Source organism: Camarhynchus parvulus, chromosome 19 (genome assembly GCF_901933205.1).
Source record: "Camarhynchus parvulus chromosome 19, STF_HiC, whole genome shotgun sequence".
NCBI lineage: Eukaryota > Metazoa > Chordata > Aves > Passeriformes > Thraupidae > Camarhynchus > Camarhynchus parvulus.
Window position 1 is genome coordinate 7,547,586 of NC_044589.1, and position 16,977 is coordinate 7,564,562.

A 16,977-nucleotide genomic window follows, 5' to 3' on the forward strand; every position below is an offset into this window, starting at 1 on the left:
TTCTAAATAAAGAACAGATTGACCCTTCTTGGGCAGCTCAAGTCACTCAGGACTGATTCCAGTTAGTTTTGTAAAAGCTTCTGTCTTAGTGCACCTTCCTTCCCTACACCCACTTTTCCACTTTGTTGAAGCAATGATGGAGGCAAGGGAGATGCCATAAGGTGTCCTGGCTATGATTGCTGGCACTCTGGGGGATGTATTCTTGTGGAATAGAAAAGCTTCTGAAAGCTGCTTCTGTGTTTTCCTCTGAAAATGCCTTTTTCTATGCCACCTCCTTGCCCTTTCTCTGTGGTATGTGCTGCATGTTTTTGCTTAATTGGATCATCCAGACCAGTTTGTGGTTTGTGCTCTGCCCAGTGTCCAGTCCTGCAGTTGGGGATGATGGGACCCTGAAAGAAACTCTTCGTCTGCGTTAAGGATTGCAGCATCTCACTGTTCTGGACCTAGGCTACAAATTGCTTTCTTGCATAAATCCTCCCTGCTTTGATGAAAATATAATATTTGTCATTCCCCTGAGTAAGCGAGTGCCTGTGTGTGTGTGTGCTGAATGCCGAGGCGCCGGTGGAGCCAGCTCGCTTCCGTGTGTGAATCATTTCTCAAGCAGCTCTCTGTGTCTCTCTGCAATGTGGTTTTCCTCTCAGGAAAACACTCAAGCCCTGAATTTTCAGTCTGGTTTGCACATGCTGTCAGAAGCTAGTGGGAGACACTTTTCTTTTTAACGCAGAAAAGAGGACAACCTTTTACTGTAAGTATTCTATTATCTTTTATTTCTTTTATGATGGGAACTGTATTATCTCTAGAAGGATTCTTGGGCCAGTAAGGTATCTGTAGAGTGAATTAACCTGTTTTGCTCAACAACACTTTTTTCATAGTATCTCAATGTAAAACTAAATTGAATTAATCAAAAATAGGGTAAACACAGCTGTGTTAGCTGAAAATGGGCTGGGGGTGGTTTAAAAGCCATTCCAACCACAGAAAGAAATCCCCTCATGAGAGCTGGCTACTGTATTTTCCTTCTGCTCAGCTACATTGATTTAGTGACAGAAAGAGTAAAGCTGTTTCTGTTCCTGCTTTTTCCTCTGGCAATTTACGGTTCTTCCCTGACAGTGAATCGAAGCAGGAGCACGAGCGGAGTTTCCTCTGCTGCTGCATGTGCACACAGTCCAGTCAAGGAAGGGCAGAAGGGAACGGGCTGCTGAGCCAGGAGCTTTGGCAGCTCATGTCTGTGGGAGCAGGGAAAGCACTGGGGGCACTCCAGCAGGTACCTCTGACAGCCAGGGCTGCTCAGGTTCTCAGCAGGACCCTTTCATTACAGCACCTCGACTGTTGTCTTTAAAATTGTGCTGGGGATGAAGATTGGTCATAGAAACAATTGTAATAATAACAACATTTATAGAGCAGGTAATATGGCAAAGTTGTAGAGATGTTAATTAAGCCCTGTGTGTGTAGCAGTAAAGGGTTAGTGGTAGAACTGGTTTGAAAACAGGGATTCTCTACCTTTTTCTCTTCTGTACGGTTCTAGAAATCCCCTACTGATCCTTTCTGGTTTGCATGTTTCTTTCTAAATTCAAGTGTTCTTTGGCTGCTGTAACCTTGGCAGGAGAGAGGATACCTGATTTGCTCAAACTGTGTTTTTTTCTGCACAATTTCTGTAACTACCACAGAAATTCCTCATCCTAACATGCACATGGCTATGTGCTATCCCTTCCCTTTCTTGTGCAGCTCTAAACCAATTTAATTTCATTGTGTAGCCCGCCAAGGTTGGTCATTCAGTCCACCAGTGGCCCCCAGTCACAGCTGCAAAATGTTGCTTAGGTCTATTCTGTTCCTTTTCGTTATGAATATTTTTAAAATGCAGAAGTCCTCTGGTTTCTCCTGCAGCTTTGGAGTTATGTCCTCATCTTTGCAAGGAGCCCTTTCTGTCAGAAGTTCACGCTGTCTCTCATAAACGCTCAGAAGTTCCCAGTTTATGAACTTCAAGTGAGCTATTTTGCTCTTTAATGGGAGATAAATATCTGCTTAAGGGATAGCTTCCAGATCTCAATTATTTCTCTGCACTGTGATGGATGGAAAACGGGAGTCAGGGAAACATCCCAGCATGTGGCAATCTGTGAGGCTGCTCGCTTGCGTGCTGTGTGACAGATGTTGATTTATCTAATTTTTGGGGGTTTTTTTGGTTTTTGGTTTTTTTTCTGTGGGGTTCCTTTCCAAGGCAAACAAAGGAGTCCATCTTTGTAAATATCCTATTTAGTGAGCAATTATTTTACAAATGGAAAAGCTAAGGCATGGGAAGATTGCATGGCTGAGGGGGTACAATGATTCTGTGCTCAAGCTGAGGATGGAACCAGGTGGAATTCCATGGAATGCATTGCCTCTGGTATCACCCTTCCATGCTCTGAGGGGACAGGGAAGCTACCACTCTCTGTACCAGTATGTACCAGTCAGGATGACCATGTAGCCACATGCTGTCCATCCCTGCTGTTCCAAAAAACATCATCATTCCTTTTCTTTCTTGTAGTTGTGTTTACCCTCTATGCTACAGAAAAACGTAATGACAGGTAATTATCAGGCAAACCACTTGTAATTATTCCTAATTTCTTCAGCAATTATATAGCTCTTGCTCTATCTGAAATGAAACCTTCTTCTCTTCCTTCTTGTGGGTTGGCAAAATGTGATGTGGCCGAATGTGTCACTTGCTTTGTGCTGTATTCACTGGAACAGTAGTTCAAAGAACGTGGATTAATGAGCAATAGCTGCCTTGAAATGGCTCTAAAACATTTTTTGTTCTCAACCTGAATGTACTGAACGTGAATTAAACCCATCTATTCAGGACAGAGTCATATTGGGGAAAGCCCAGAGTGACCTAATTCCTCACGATTATAACATGGTTGTAACTTCAAAAAGGGACTTTGGAGTCAATGCATCATTTTTAGCCTTCCTGAATCTTCCTGTGTATCCTTCAGTGACTTGATGTTTGTGATTCAGAATTGCCACATCATGTAGGAAATTACATGGGTTGGGAGTTTTGTTTTTATCCTCTCATTTATAAGATCAGGGGTCATAAGGAGGTAGCAGCATTTCTCTCCTGAGCTGTGTAATGGTGACTGGTTAGATAATCAGTGTGAGGAAGGAGGAGGAGATGGAGAATCCATGTACAAACAGTGTGATTCAAATACAGGACAAGCATGTTCCCAGACATCTCCCGGTACAGCTTTGGCTCAGTTTTCCTGCATCAGTCACTGTGCTGGATGACAGCAAAGATATCTGTATTTTCCTGTCTCATAAATGGCCAGCAGCATGGAACAAGGACAAGGGAAATGCTGCTGAACCAATTCCTTATCCATGTGCACACATGAGGATTTTGTTGTGATATCTGCATTTTTCTCATGTGATCTAATGATGAGTGAAAGGCTGACAAATCCAAAACTCCAGGGACAGCTTCTGTGGAGGAGGGTGGGCAGAAGGTTTTGCAGTGCTCTCCATGCCTGAAAAAGTCATCAATGACTCTAATGGCTGCTGTGGGAAGAGGATTTTATTTTGAATTATGCTGAGACATGGAGTTTTGCAGTTGCTGGCCTGGCCTCTGGCAGCATTTTGGGGATGGTTTTGGAGGCTGAGTTGATGGCTGGAAATCTGTCACGTGTGGCTGCCTGTGGACCTGTCCTTGCCTGGGCCACCTCTGATCTTTGGACATCCTTGGAACCCTTCAGTACATTTGTGTGCTACTTAATAAATACTAGTTGTAGGGAATTATTGAAAACACACAAAGGAAATAAGCAAGAAAAGCCTTAACACAGAAATGTGAGCTGCTCACTCACCACAGTAACCACAGATAAGCTTTGTCTTTGGGAAGTTCAAGGGAGTTTCCATTATCTGTTTGCATCTGACACCATGGGGGGAAGGAAAGGAACTGGCTCTGCAATAGTTGCTTCTAGAGGAGAGGTAGAGCTGTATCCCCTGAAAAGAAAATTCTCATCTGATTGAAAGTGCTCTTTTGATGTTGAAGAGTTCTACAGAAGAATCATTAAAGCAAAAATGCAAAGCAAGCTTCAACCCAACAGAGTGACTAAATGGGTGACCTTGGGAATGTCTGTATCCTCATTTCTGTGTAGTTCTGTGGCTAAAATTTAACAGCATTTTTAACTCCTTGCAAGATCACTTCAATTCTACAGCTGCCTAGCTGTTTTATTATAGTACAATCTTCTTCATTGTTTGAAGTTGAAAAATAATAATAGCAATGAAACCATCTTTCTTGAGGCATGAATAAAACCAGCAGAATCTGCCCTGCTGTCTGGACATGAAAATTTCCAAGTGATGTCTTGTCTCCTGGTCCTTTACCAGCAAACCACGAAAATTCAGCTGCAAATGAGATTGGAAAGAGAGTCTGCTGAGGTAGACCAGAGGAAACTGTGAAGTGTCTGGAGTGGGGTTTATAATTGATTCTTTTTGGACAGCAAAAGCAAGAGGAGCCTTGGAGATGAGGTTTTGGGAAATGGGCATTTTTTTTTGTCTGGGTTGTATTTGGGTGGTAAGCAAGTGGTCTGGCTTGTTTTTTTTTTTTTTTTTGGGTTTTTTTGTTTTTTTTTTTGTTGTTGTTTTTTTGGTGGGCTTTTTCATCCAATTCTAATTAAAGCTAAGCTTTGTACCAGCAAAAATCCAGCAAGTGACTGCTTGGAGGAGGAGTGATGGAGGAAGGTTGCACTGAGAGCCTCAAATACAGCAAAACCAAGGTAATAGGAGTTAAAGCAAAGAGAGAATGGATAGATACAGAAATTCTACTGAGATAACAGGAACAGAGGCCTGAGGAAAGCTGCTAAAAGTGACCAAAAGACTGACAGTTTGTTTTTATTTTTTAGCCTGATCTTATTTCCAAATGGAGTTTTCTCTATGCCATCTATCTCCACATTACTGTATTTGGACTATCAACTTCCCTGGTTTGATTCCTAATATCAGTTAAGAAATCAAGATGAGTCATATGGAAGCATCTGTCAAGCCTAAAAATTGTTGTTTAAAGTTAATTGATGTGAAAGGCAGAAAAGAATTCTATTTTAGCCCAGCTGTCTATCCTGCCATGCAGCTTCCTACGTGCCACTAGAAAATGCTTTACAGTTTACTGAACTTGTTAGATATTTCTATGTTCCAGTTGATAGTTTCTCTGAAAATAGCAGAAGTTGATTAGAGGGAAAATAGTAGAAGCATGATGCAGATTTTACAAAAAGAAAAAAAAGAAAGAAAATCGTGCTTTGAATTCATGAGTGTGTGTAACAAAGCTTCTGGAATATCTGGAATAGTCTGACCTTTGGATGTAATGAAAAGTAACTGAATTACAGGAAAATGGCACTGGGGACTGTCAGGTTTGACCCACCAAAGTCACACTTGTGTCTTTTGAGGGCCTTAGGTGCAGAGTTGGGACTTTGGCCTCATCCTTCAGTACTGCTGGGCATTCCCAGGTCCTGGTGAAGCTGCCATCTGGCACATTCCTCTCCAGATTCAGTAATGAGCTTTCATAATTCTTTATTTCATTCCTTTTCCCAAAGCATCCTGTGCAACTTTAATTTGAGTGTCCTGCTGAGTCCTGACACACAGACATGTGCACCAAAACCTAAATTGTATGACAGTTATATGTGGGGTACAGCTGCTTTCCATCCCCCAACAGGGATTTTCCTGGGTAATTTCATTTCTACAGATATTCTAATAATTTTTATTTATTTAATAGTGCGAATCCTAGGTTTCTTGACTGTGAAATAATATTGCTCATCATCACTCAAATCAACCTATCTATTCTCTTTAGTTCTTCAGAATAAAATAGCCTTTAATAGTCAGCAGAATGTGTGTCCTAGAAGTTTATTCCCCACAACTGGTGAACTCCTCTTTTGATCCACAGCCAAGCCTAAAGATCCTGGAGCCCTGGTGTTGTTTCTGCTGATGCTGACTGCCTGTGAGTTAGGATAAATTCTTAATCCAGTTTTTCTAGCCATAAAATGGGAATCATTCTAGGCTGGTTCTAAAGATTGTATTAATAAATGCATGTGGACTGACTAATAAAGAAATGTCTGGGTTCTCAGCCTTTAATAAAACAGTAAAATTTCAAGTAAAATGGACTGCAGAACTTCTGCCAACTGCCAAAATAGTCCTCATCAACATATTCCAAACATCCTTTAAAAATACCAGTAAAAAAGGATGAACTGTATAGCATGGCCTGAATTTTTAAAGGCTGATGCCTGCAGGGAATTCTGAGGATTACTGAGAGAAGAAGTTCTGTCAGGACCAGCTTTACATTTTTGGTAAACCTGATTATCCTTTGCAGTACCTGTTTCAGAGTAGGGATATATTCAGACACCACTTTTGGGTGTAAAAGGTTTTTTAAAAATCCAACCCCAAGCCCCTGCAGTCTGGAAGTGCCTGGCAATAGAACCAATTTTGCTGAAGTTACATCTTGCTGAGTCCTCATTTATTTCAGCATGGGGTTGTTTCCTCATTTTCAGAGTCCATCTCCAAGCAGGGCATGCTACAAGGATTTAGTCTGGCCAGCTGAGTGCCCTGCTCTGGCTGATGCCAAAGAAGGACTTTGAATTTCAGGATGGCAGTAATTCTGTTTGCTTCCTAAGGAAAATTCCCTGTGAAATGTGCAAAAAATGAAAAATAAAACCACAGAGCTCCAGGCATTGCTTAAAGCAAGGCATTTTCCCATGAGAATCAGCTCTCATCTGCAATGTATTGACACAGAATGGGTGTGAAACAAATGATTTTTGTCCCTGTGTTTGCAGGAACAGCTTGGTTGTGTCTCTTGTGGAAAGCTGCTTCTCTTTCAAGTCTCCCTAGGGGTAGCCTAGAGATCAAATCAATCTCTCTGGGGTCCTTGTGGAAGGCTGATATTTAGTGAAAATACAGCAGAGTTACTTCTAAGACACAAGTGGATAAGAGCTGGATTGGATGTTTTTAATAAATGTGCTGTTTCGGCACCAGGAAAAGAGAAACCTCCTTGCCAGTGCTGGGTGTCCTGATAGCTACCCCAAGTGTCTGCAGCCAGGCAGCAGAGTTAATATTTGGGTTCTCTGCTGCCATGAGCTCCTTCCATGAGCAATTTCACGATGCTGAACTCGAGAGTTTTCCATTGTTCCCACTGCTCACCCCTTCCATGGAGCATTTTTGTTTTGCTTGTTTCATTGTAATGCAATAAATTGCTTTTGGATGAGGGGGAAAGCTGATGGTGACTCTGAGAATGGATTTTCTGCTCTCATCAAAGAGCAGCAGGACTTTTTTTTTTTCACTTTTTTTTAAGTACTTTTATTTTGCACTACTGAAGCAGTACTTCTAATAACTCAAATATGTGTCACCTACTTAGGAATGAAAGCAGCTTAGGATGTGCAACCTGGCTTGATGCTTTGAAGTACATATAAGGCTTGTGGAAAGTCCTGGAATCCCACTTCAGAGATGGAAATTTTTATCTACAAGGCAAATTCAGGTTAGCCAAATACCTGAGAAGTCTTAACTCCCTCTTTTACAAATGCCAGTTCTCCTATAAATACATGGGAAACTAATAATAAACACTCATAAATCCAGGTATTTCTTCTCCATTTTAGTTTCATCTGCTTGGTGCAGTAAAATGTTATTGAATCCGCATGGCAAATAATTCAGCTCTCTTTACATGGAGAAGCCAGTTTGCCTTAGGCTACTGACTGGATTTCTTGAATTGTGGTTTGGGGTTTTTTTTCTTTAAGTACCTCTTCCTTTTACTCCTAAGATCATGGTCTAATGAGCATATCACTCCAGTGCAACTTGAAAATGTCATGGATGACTCAAAATTAAATTCCTTTGGATATCAAGAAAACATCTGTACAGCTTAAGGCAGGAAAATACGAGGTACAGTTATGAAGAAAACCAGAGGGTATAATAAAGCAGTGTATGTGCAACCACTGGATCTGCAAAAAACGAAAATCTGCATAATTTGGAGATCTAATCAGCAAGAGAGTTTGCATGTGTAGTTGCCTGTTCACCCATATAAACACAGTGAATGTTAAAAGGATTAAGAGCCTGTTAAAAGATAAGTTTTTAAATATTGTAAACACCAAAGCTTGCTAAGGTGGATCGTGAGTTGTGGGAATGCTAAATAATATCATCTATTGTAATATAGTTTACATATCTGTCAGGGCTTTAAAACAGTGATCAGCATAATCATCACCAAAGGCTCTTAATGAGATCAGTGGATGGCTCCTCACTGGATGTGTGAAGAATTTTAATGGGGTAATGCTTATACTTAGCAACAACTACTAACTTTAATTCCTTTATTTAGGAGCTGATAGGGAACTGCTGTGGAGAGAGCAGACAGCCCCCCTGCAAGAGGCACCAAGGACAAATAGAGGGAATGTCACTTGCTGGCTTTGTTCTCTGTGAGCAGCAGCTGAGCACCTGACATTCCTTCACCTCCGTGCAGAAGCACTCCCTGAACAGACTGAGGTGGCACCTGCAAGGTGTTGTCACTGTCAAATCCACCCTGGCCCCAGACAGAGCTGTGTCCTGGGAGTTCAGTGAATGCTCTCATTTATGAATGTGAAATCAGGTACAAAGCAAATAATGAGATGTAAAATGTGACCAGAGCCCCTCCTGACTCAGCCAGGAATAAATTGCTTTAGTGTCTCTGTCAAGGTGTTGCTGTCCAAGCTCACTCATCCTCTGAGCACCTTGCCAGGCACTGGGCACTCTGTGGGTGAGGGAATTGCCCAAACTTTGAAGATGAAGAAAACAAGTGGCAAATTCTTAGTTTAGCTGGTAGTTACACACGTGAAGAAATTCAAAGAGATTTATTAATGAATTTCCAGCATTCCATCCTGTGCCTGTGGATATTCTGGTTACCTGTTTAACAGACAAGTTACCCTCTGCCTACACGAGGCTGAGCCACAGCTACATCCTGTGTCTATTTTGGAAAATGGAGAAAAATGTTGCTCATATGAAGTGGGGGAGGACAGGAGATATCAGGCCACCTCCCCTCCCTCACATTCCCAGCCCAGCAGGCTGGTGGGACTTAGAAAAAATATCGAAATAATTCTTTTATTCTGCTCATAGTGTGGATTGGGCAGTGGCTGGTGAAAATGAATGGGTTTAGATCTCCAGGAGTGGAGGGAGCTGTTTAACTGGCAGCTGTCAGCCTGCTGAGGGAAACGGGCTATTTGTTCCTGCTGGCAGCTGAAACGTCTTCAGCTACATCCAAAAAAAAGGAAATCATGTCTCTTTGCTGGTTCCTGGCAGGATTTCTCTCTTGCATAAGCTTATCTCTGAGGAATAGTGGATCTGGATCTTTGTTTGCAAAGAAGTTGGGGTTTTTTGTTTGGTTTTTTTTTTTTTACTATGTTTTGTGAGTTTTTGTATTGTGGAACATCTTTTTTATCACTGTGGCAACATCAACTGCTGCTCCTCTAGAAGACTGTGATAAGTTAAAGATATATTTTCCACCCATCTCAGGAAACTTGCTTCTCATGTGACTTTCTAAAAGTGAGTGTTGTTTCAGTTGAAGATGCTGGATCTAATGGTAAAAAAAGTAATTTTCCTTTTTTCCCAAGGTTGCTTTAAATTGATGTGAGCATCAATGTTCTCAGTTACTCTTTCATTGTGCTTCAGTATTCACAGGTGTTCTGCTGTGCCCGAGAAAGGTTTTGGGACTTTAACAATCCCCAAAAAAGGTAAAGTTCCTTCTGTGGTTGGTATGAAAAGTAAAAGTGTCTGTAGCCTGCTCTGAATGTTTCTCTAGGCTCAGTGTTGATGTTTGTGAGAGAGGAGATCAAGTTTAGCATGGCCTTTTCAGCCCTTTAAACTCATGCCAGATATGTCTCTTGCCTTTCAGGTCACATAAAGATAAGTTATATTTTTGTATGAGTGCATAAATACATATAAACTTTTTAATTTATTTTTTTTTTTAGAGTCTGTAGACTGAATTAGTTGGGAAGAAAATGAAGAGTAGTGCCAGGCCTTGGAGTGCAATAGCAAAGCAAGGGAGCCATGGGGTTGACAGAGGAAAACCTCTTCCCACCACCTCCACAGGAATGAAGACATCCAAATCCTCCACTTCCCTGGCCTTTGAATCCCGGCTCAGCAAGGTAGAAATCCTTGGAGAGTGTTCAAGCATTCCAGTCTTGTTCCAGGTCAAAGCTTTGGTTTAGTCCTCAAACTACTGCACCCACTGTGTTAAGTGCAGAGAGATTTAAATTTTTCTGTCTATTAGATTAATGCACATTTCTCAAAGTATTTTGCATGTCCTGTGTCTGTACACTCTGTGTGTGAGGGAATTGCCTAAACTTTGAAGATGGAGGAAAACAAATGGCAAATTCTTAGTTCAGCTGATAGTTACACATGTAAAGAAATTCAAAGAGATTTATTAATTAATTTCCAGCATTCCTAAAAACCTGTGCCTCTCCCTTCAAGGCAAAATATCTTAACAGAAGACATTGCAATGTAACAAATGCATTTAATGAATCCTATTTTTTTATACAAAGATATTTAAAAAAATAACAAAAACTTCTGTCCAAGTAATGTTTCTAAGAAAATGGAGTAGTACACCTGAAATGCTGCTGCATCTGCACCCTTGCAGCCAGCAAACAGAAATAACCTGGTCATCCAAATCCAGACCAAGGTTGTAACTTTCCAGTAATAAAGTTTAATGAACAGTACATAGCAGGGTACAGTATTTAGTTCTCATCTTGATTAAAACTTCATTAATTGTCACAGTTTTTCAAGGAAAGGATTAATTTATTGAACTTGCTGTGCAGACTCCTAAATGCACTTACCAATGTGCATTTCAGTGCTCCAGGCAGGCTGTGCTGTGTGTTTGAGGCAGCATCTCTGAAGGAATGCTACTGAGGACACTAATCAGGAAATCTGATATGATTGATTTGTTAAATTTAGTGTTAATTGTGGAGAGATTTCTTCCTAATGACAGCTAATGCCTTCAAATTGTGTCCAGCTGCAAATGCCAAATAATCAAAGTGGCTTGCTTGAAGAAAGGGAGTACAAAATGCACTGTAGTTTCTGCTATAGGAAAGAACACATTGAAGAAATTACTTCAGAGAGACTGCAGAACTCTCTGAAGGTCAGAAAGTCAGGTTGTTCCATTCTCCTCCTGAGAGTGAGCTGACAAAACCTCTGCCAGAAGGCAAAACATTCGTTGTTTGGTATCCTGGAGCACCATCAACACTTCAGCTATTGAAACTTATGGGCTCACAGGGTCCAGGAAACCACAGACTCTGAGTCAGAGGAGGAGATGAAAGGGAGAAGGAATTAGAGTTGAAAGATTTCATTTTGCTTAAATATTTCACATTCAGGAGCTACTAAATAGGGGCAGTGCTTGTTGTGACCTCTCTTTTCTCTTAACCCAGCAGTGGTGTTCAGCCTGTGCTTCAGGGACTCCCTGGTGGCACTGGACAACTTCAAAGGAAGTGGATTTCCATTTGAGAAAACACTTTAGGTGTCCACAAACTCAAAAATACAGGAAAACTACTGCTCTAGGGAGAGTCTCCAAAGCTTTGGTCTTAAAATACTTAAAGTATTTTTCCTGAAATTAATTAGAGACTGTTACAAGAGGCACACGAATGGGAAATCAGCTGACCAAAGTTCTGAGATAAACTGTAACTCCTGCTTGCTGAAGCAAGATAATTTCAGTGTTTCTCTTTGAATCTTACCTTGTGCTTGTGTTCCATAGGTTTCTTGAGTAGGCACTAAGAGTAGACTTGTGTCACCAGAGATTCCCTCCCAAAAAGTTGCCAGAGTGCCAGTAGACCACTCCTGTAAACTGTTTTCTCCTTGCCTTTCAATTATTTGCCTTTTTGAACAGTCTTTCCCATTATCATTCTTCATTTTTGGAACAGTGCTTTATCCCTTAACCCACTTCACAAAAACCTGGAACGGAATGCAAATACAAAAATTATGTACTCCAGTTGTAGGGGGGCACAGCGAGTTGCAGCTGATTGCTAGGAACAGCCTACACCTGTAACCAATTAAGAACAAGTGGCATAAAAGGAGTGGAGTAGTAGGAGGAGTTAGATGGCTGCTGCAAGGATCAGGAGAGTCTTAGGAGAAGATGGAGGACACCAGGAGAAGATAACCCCAGGAGAGGGTGGAGAGTCCCAGGAGAAGAGGATAGAGAACCCCAGGAGAGGGTTGGAGAATCCCAGACCAGAAGAGGATAGAGGAGAAGATGGAGAACCCCAGGAGAAGGTGACCCCAGGAGAAGATGGAAAGCCCCTGGAGGGGACGGAGAGTAGAGTCCCCCTGGAGGGGAGAATCCCAGAAGAGGGTAGACCCCAGGAGAGGGTTGGAGAATCCCAGAAGAGGATGGACTCTGAAGCTATGGACATGCCAGGGCTCTGTAGCAATTTGCAGCAATATCCTTCATTGGATCAGACTGCTAAATTAGCTGTAGATGCTTCGGTAGTAACTTTGAAGCTGTAGAATGTATTGTAATATATAAGACAACATCCAGTTATCAAGGCGATATTCCTATGGGGCTACTTTATGGAAATGTTAATTTTTCTCCCAAAGAATCTTGCATTTTGAGCTAACTGATGGGATATTCAGGGTCCTGACCTGTTCCCCCGCTCTGTGTCACAGCTGAAGCGGGCGAGCAGCGAGGACATGCTGACCAAACCTGGGCCGGCAGCAGCTTCGGGAGTCTCCAGGCTGAAGAAGACAATCACAGCAGGAGCCATCTCAGAGCTTGGTGAGAGCCGGCTGAAGCCCAGCACAGGTAGGCACAAAGATGCTGTGACTCGTGCTGTGAATGTCACTCGCTTTGCCAAGGTCCCAGGACTAACGTCCCAGTGTCCCTCTTGCCCCACAGCCGTGTGGCAGTCACAGGACGCTGTGCTTTGCATCCTGCACCCCACGAGCCAGGGACAGGAGGTGAAAAGGGATGCGCTGGGTGGGTTTAGGAGCCGGGGTAGCCACAGCAGCCGGGCGGTGGCGCCGGTGCCCCGCGGCTCCGGGGCAGGACGGACCCAGCTGGGGACCCAGCCCCCGGCTCCAGAGCAGGACAGCATCACTGTCTGAACTTTTCCCCATTTATCAATAGCAATCTCTTTTCTCTCTCTACTGAGTGAGCAGAGCTGTTTCCTCGCTGCTCCTGGGACTCGGCAGAGGTGTGAGAACAAAGAACCAGCCCTGGGCATCCTCATGTGCAGCCTGTGCTGCTCCTGAGCTAGCCCGGGGCACGCTCTCCCCAGCAGCCTCGGCCCCATCCACTTGTTCCCATAGGGTTCAAACCTAAGCCTGTTTCCAAAGGCAGCGACACCATCTGCATACCAAGGGCTTCGGTGCAAGCGCTCTGCTTTCCCCCAGGAGCTCAGCAAATGCTTGCTTTTGTCTGCTCCCTGGTGGCATTTCCAAGGGAATGTGAGCTCTTATTAAATTTGACCATGACCTCCCTATTTGTCACAGCCTCTGCAGGTTTTGACTGTGTGACAGAACAATGTTACTAACCAGAAAGAGATTCCTGTTTTTAAAAAATGAAATATAAAAACCTTTATATACCCTTGGAAAAAAATTATGTGCCTTGTAACAGCACAAATGTTTCATAGTAACCCAAAGACAGATCCAATTCTGCTGTTAATCAGTGTGTAAATCCTCAAATTTAATAGTGACTAGCTGTATCCAAAGGAATTTGGGATTCACAAGCCAATAAAGAGGCATGATGCTTGGGAGGAGCCAGGCAGGGAGATGAAAACCTGTACAGATGATGCAGCACAGGATCCTGGGAATGCAGCCAGGGAAACAGCACTGCAGGGTGTCCAGAATGGAATATGTCTGTCAGATACCAAAACACAAGCATGGAATAGAGAGCCCTCTTCTGCATGCAGCTATAATAACTGGGACTGGAGGAGGGAGATTTATGATGAGGACTACTTTAATTATGAAGGCTGAAATGGTTTATGGAGGTCAAGTTACATCTGGGTATTGCTTTGCCACTTTAAATCACATCATTGGATATAACCTCATATATTGCTTTGCATCTGCATTTGTAGAAGCATGAATGGGAATATTAATGCTAAACGAAAAGAGAATAAGGGTATATATAAACACTAAGAATGTACGTGCTACCCCTCTAAAATGGTTTTTAACAGAGAGAGAGCTGTCCCAGCTCTTACAGGGACTGTTTTAGGTGTGTATACAGTGTCTTACAGTGGTTCAAAAATCCAAAAGGATGTTTGAAAATCCAGCTGTATGCTGAGAAGGTATCATTGTCAGGGCCACTGGAAGGTGCTCGATCTTACTGAGCGAGGTTACAGAGCTGAATGCTTTGTCACACAGAAAAAGAAAATACCAATAGTCCCACTAAAATGGTGCATTGTTGCTAAGAGAACTAACAGTGAGCCTGACAGAGGGCACAGCAGGTTCTAGGGAACAGAAGTAGGAAAGGAGAGAACGTTTTCAGCTGCTGTATTTTATTGCAATGGCATCTCAAAGAATCTGATTGTGATCAAGATGCAAAGCTGACTGTGGAGCTAATCCAAGTGAGAAGGTTCCAGTAGCTGGGGAATGCAGATGTTTGTGTACATAGCCAAATGTGTAAATCTAGAAATTTATTCCAAAATCACTTTCTTCTGTTTCTTTGATGGCCTTCATCTGTTCTATGTTTTCCTTTAATGCCTTGACTGCAGGCATTATCTCTCCCCCTTGTTTGGGCTTTTTTTTCTGTTACTCAAGTGAGTGGTTGGAGTATTTTACTGAAATGATATTCTATTAGTTCCAGCCATACTCTGCTGGTACACAAATTGGTATAATAGTCCTGTGTGAGAGAATTTAAAGGGAAAAAGGTATGGAAATACAAAAGCTTAGGTTTCTTTTCTCTTTGGGTGTGACTGTCCACCATTTGTGTGTTGACCTTGAGCAGTAAGGCATGTTCCAAATGCTGCAGATAATAAATAATTGACCTAAAGATTGGTTGTTTAAATAGGGTTGTTTCTATTCTGCCCTTGGTGGAGTTTCAGTTATTTATTCCAGCCTTTTATTGATGGAACTACCCCTGCCTGCCCTGCTGGGAGCTGACACAGTAAATCATAAACAGCTTAAAGGGGGATGAAGCCAAGCCCATGGATCCATCCTTGGCAAGTGGAGTTGAGCAAATGGAGCTGGAGACTGATTCTGGCTGGAAGTTCTGAGCTGTGCTGTTTGGTTTTGTAACTCCTTGGCAGTTTTGAAATCCCAGGCAGTGGGAAATGACACATAGAGAAAAATAAATGTCTTGTATTCAGTTTCCTTATCCACAGTGTGATGTCTTCCCATGTGCTGTCCTGAAGTGGCTGTTTGGGTTTCTTAAAACCAGGCTTACAGAACTCTGGCATTGTTTTTAATGTCTCAGTAGATGAAAAAGAGCTGGAAAATTGTAAAACATGAGCAAGAGTTCACTAATCTTGGAATACGTTGATTTTTAAGGCATGTACTCATAAAGCCATCCAGTCTTTGAAGCCATGTAGCAAAAAAAATGATTGTAAAATGAATAAATAGAGAAGTTTGTATATTCATGAGAAACTAGGACTCTTCCCCTAAGGTTCAGGATTGTAGGAAATCAATGACTTCAGATTCTACTCCTTTGAGGTCTGCAAGCCAAATAACCTTAAAAAAGCAATTTCACAGAGAATTTCAAAGCTTCTTATGTGATCACATACCTCTCAGGAAGAGCATTGCATGGCAGGACTGGTATGCAAATAGAAAATTTGAGGTTCAGGCAGATGAAATTACTTTCTCAATGGAGCCTAGAAGTCATTCCAAATCCTTGCTCTGAGTTCTGTCATTCAGTCCACACAAACTCCCAGTTCAAGCACTTTCTGAGAACTTGCCTGGAGGCTGTCTGGTTTAATCATGTTCCTGTGCTGCTTTGATGTGATTTCTGTGGCAGCTGCTATTATCTGTCAGGTTGGACAGGAACCAAAAAGAGTCTGGACATAGCCAGGATGTGGGCATGGCACAGTCCAGTCACACATCATCCAAAAGCACTGAGACTATTTCAGCCCTTCCCATTTCTCACAAATATATTGATTTTTATATCAAGTGCTGCCAGCTCCAGTGTGAGGTATCAGTTATCTCTGAAATGTAATTAAGAGATAGCTGTACTTTTTCTCAGGCTGCTTCATCAGCTTATTTTTTATAGCTAAATAAAGGTTAAATCTCTTTAGACATGATTTGCCTCAGAAACAATAGGAAACTGTCGATAACAATGTTATTATCACCTACCTTAGCATTTATAGAAATTCTGGTTATTTTACTGACAAGCTCAAGTTCTCTCTAAAGGCCAAAGCAGGAGACAGGTGCTACATCTTTGGGGGCTGGGAGAAGCCAAGATGCCAGCAGGACTGTGAGGGGTGGCCTGCTGTGTCACCCCCTGCTCCATCAGAAATTACCATTTATTATTATGCATAAAATGGGAAAGTCAATACTTGGCCTGAATTTTCAGCCAAAATAACAAAAACCTGTTGCTTTCTCTGTGTTCCTGCTGAGTTGATCCACATCCAAGGCTGGAGATGGTGCCAATCCAGGAACATAGAGGAGGGAAGCTCAAAGATATTAAGAGTTTCAATTATCTCCTCAGCATCTCATGTCGAGGCTCTGAACTCTGCAGGTTACCTGGACAAAAGCTGCTAATCCCAGAATGGAACATTGCCAGCATTGGAAATGAAGCTGCTCTGCAACACAGGCTGTTGTAATAAATCCAGCAAATTAAATAGGGAAACAAAAATACCAAGAGATTTGGCATAATCAGGGAAAACTATAGAAGGGCCTGAGGCTTATATTCTGTTGTGGCACAGCTTGGGTTGAACAATCTTCAGCTCCAGTAAGGAGGGGCTCTGTTTTGATGAGTTTTTCTGTGATTTGTCATTCACATTCCTGCCCAATAATCAGAGTTAATGTCCCAGTGAGTAAATATGATACCTGTGTATCTTCAATTCCTTCCTAGCGCTGGTAGAGCACATACCATTACTCCATTTGTCCATCATT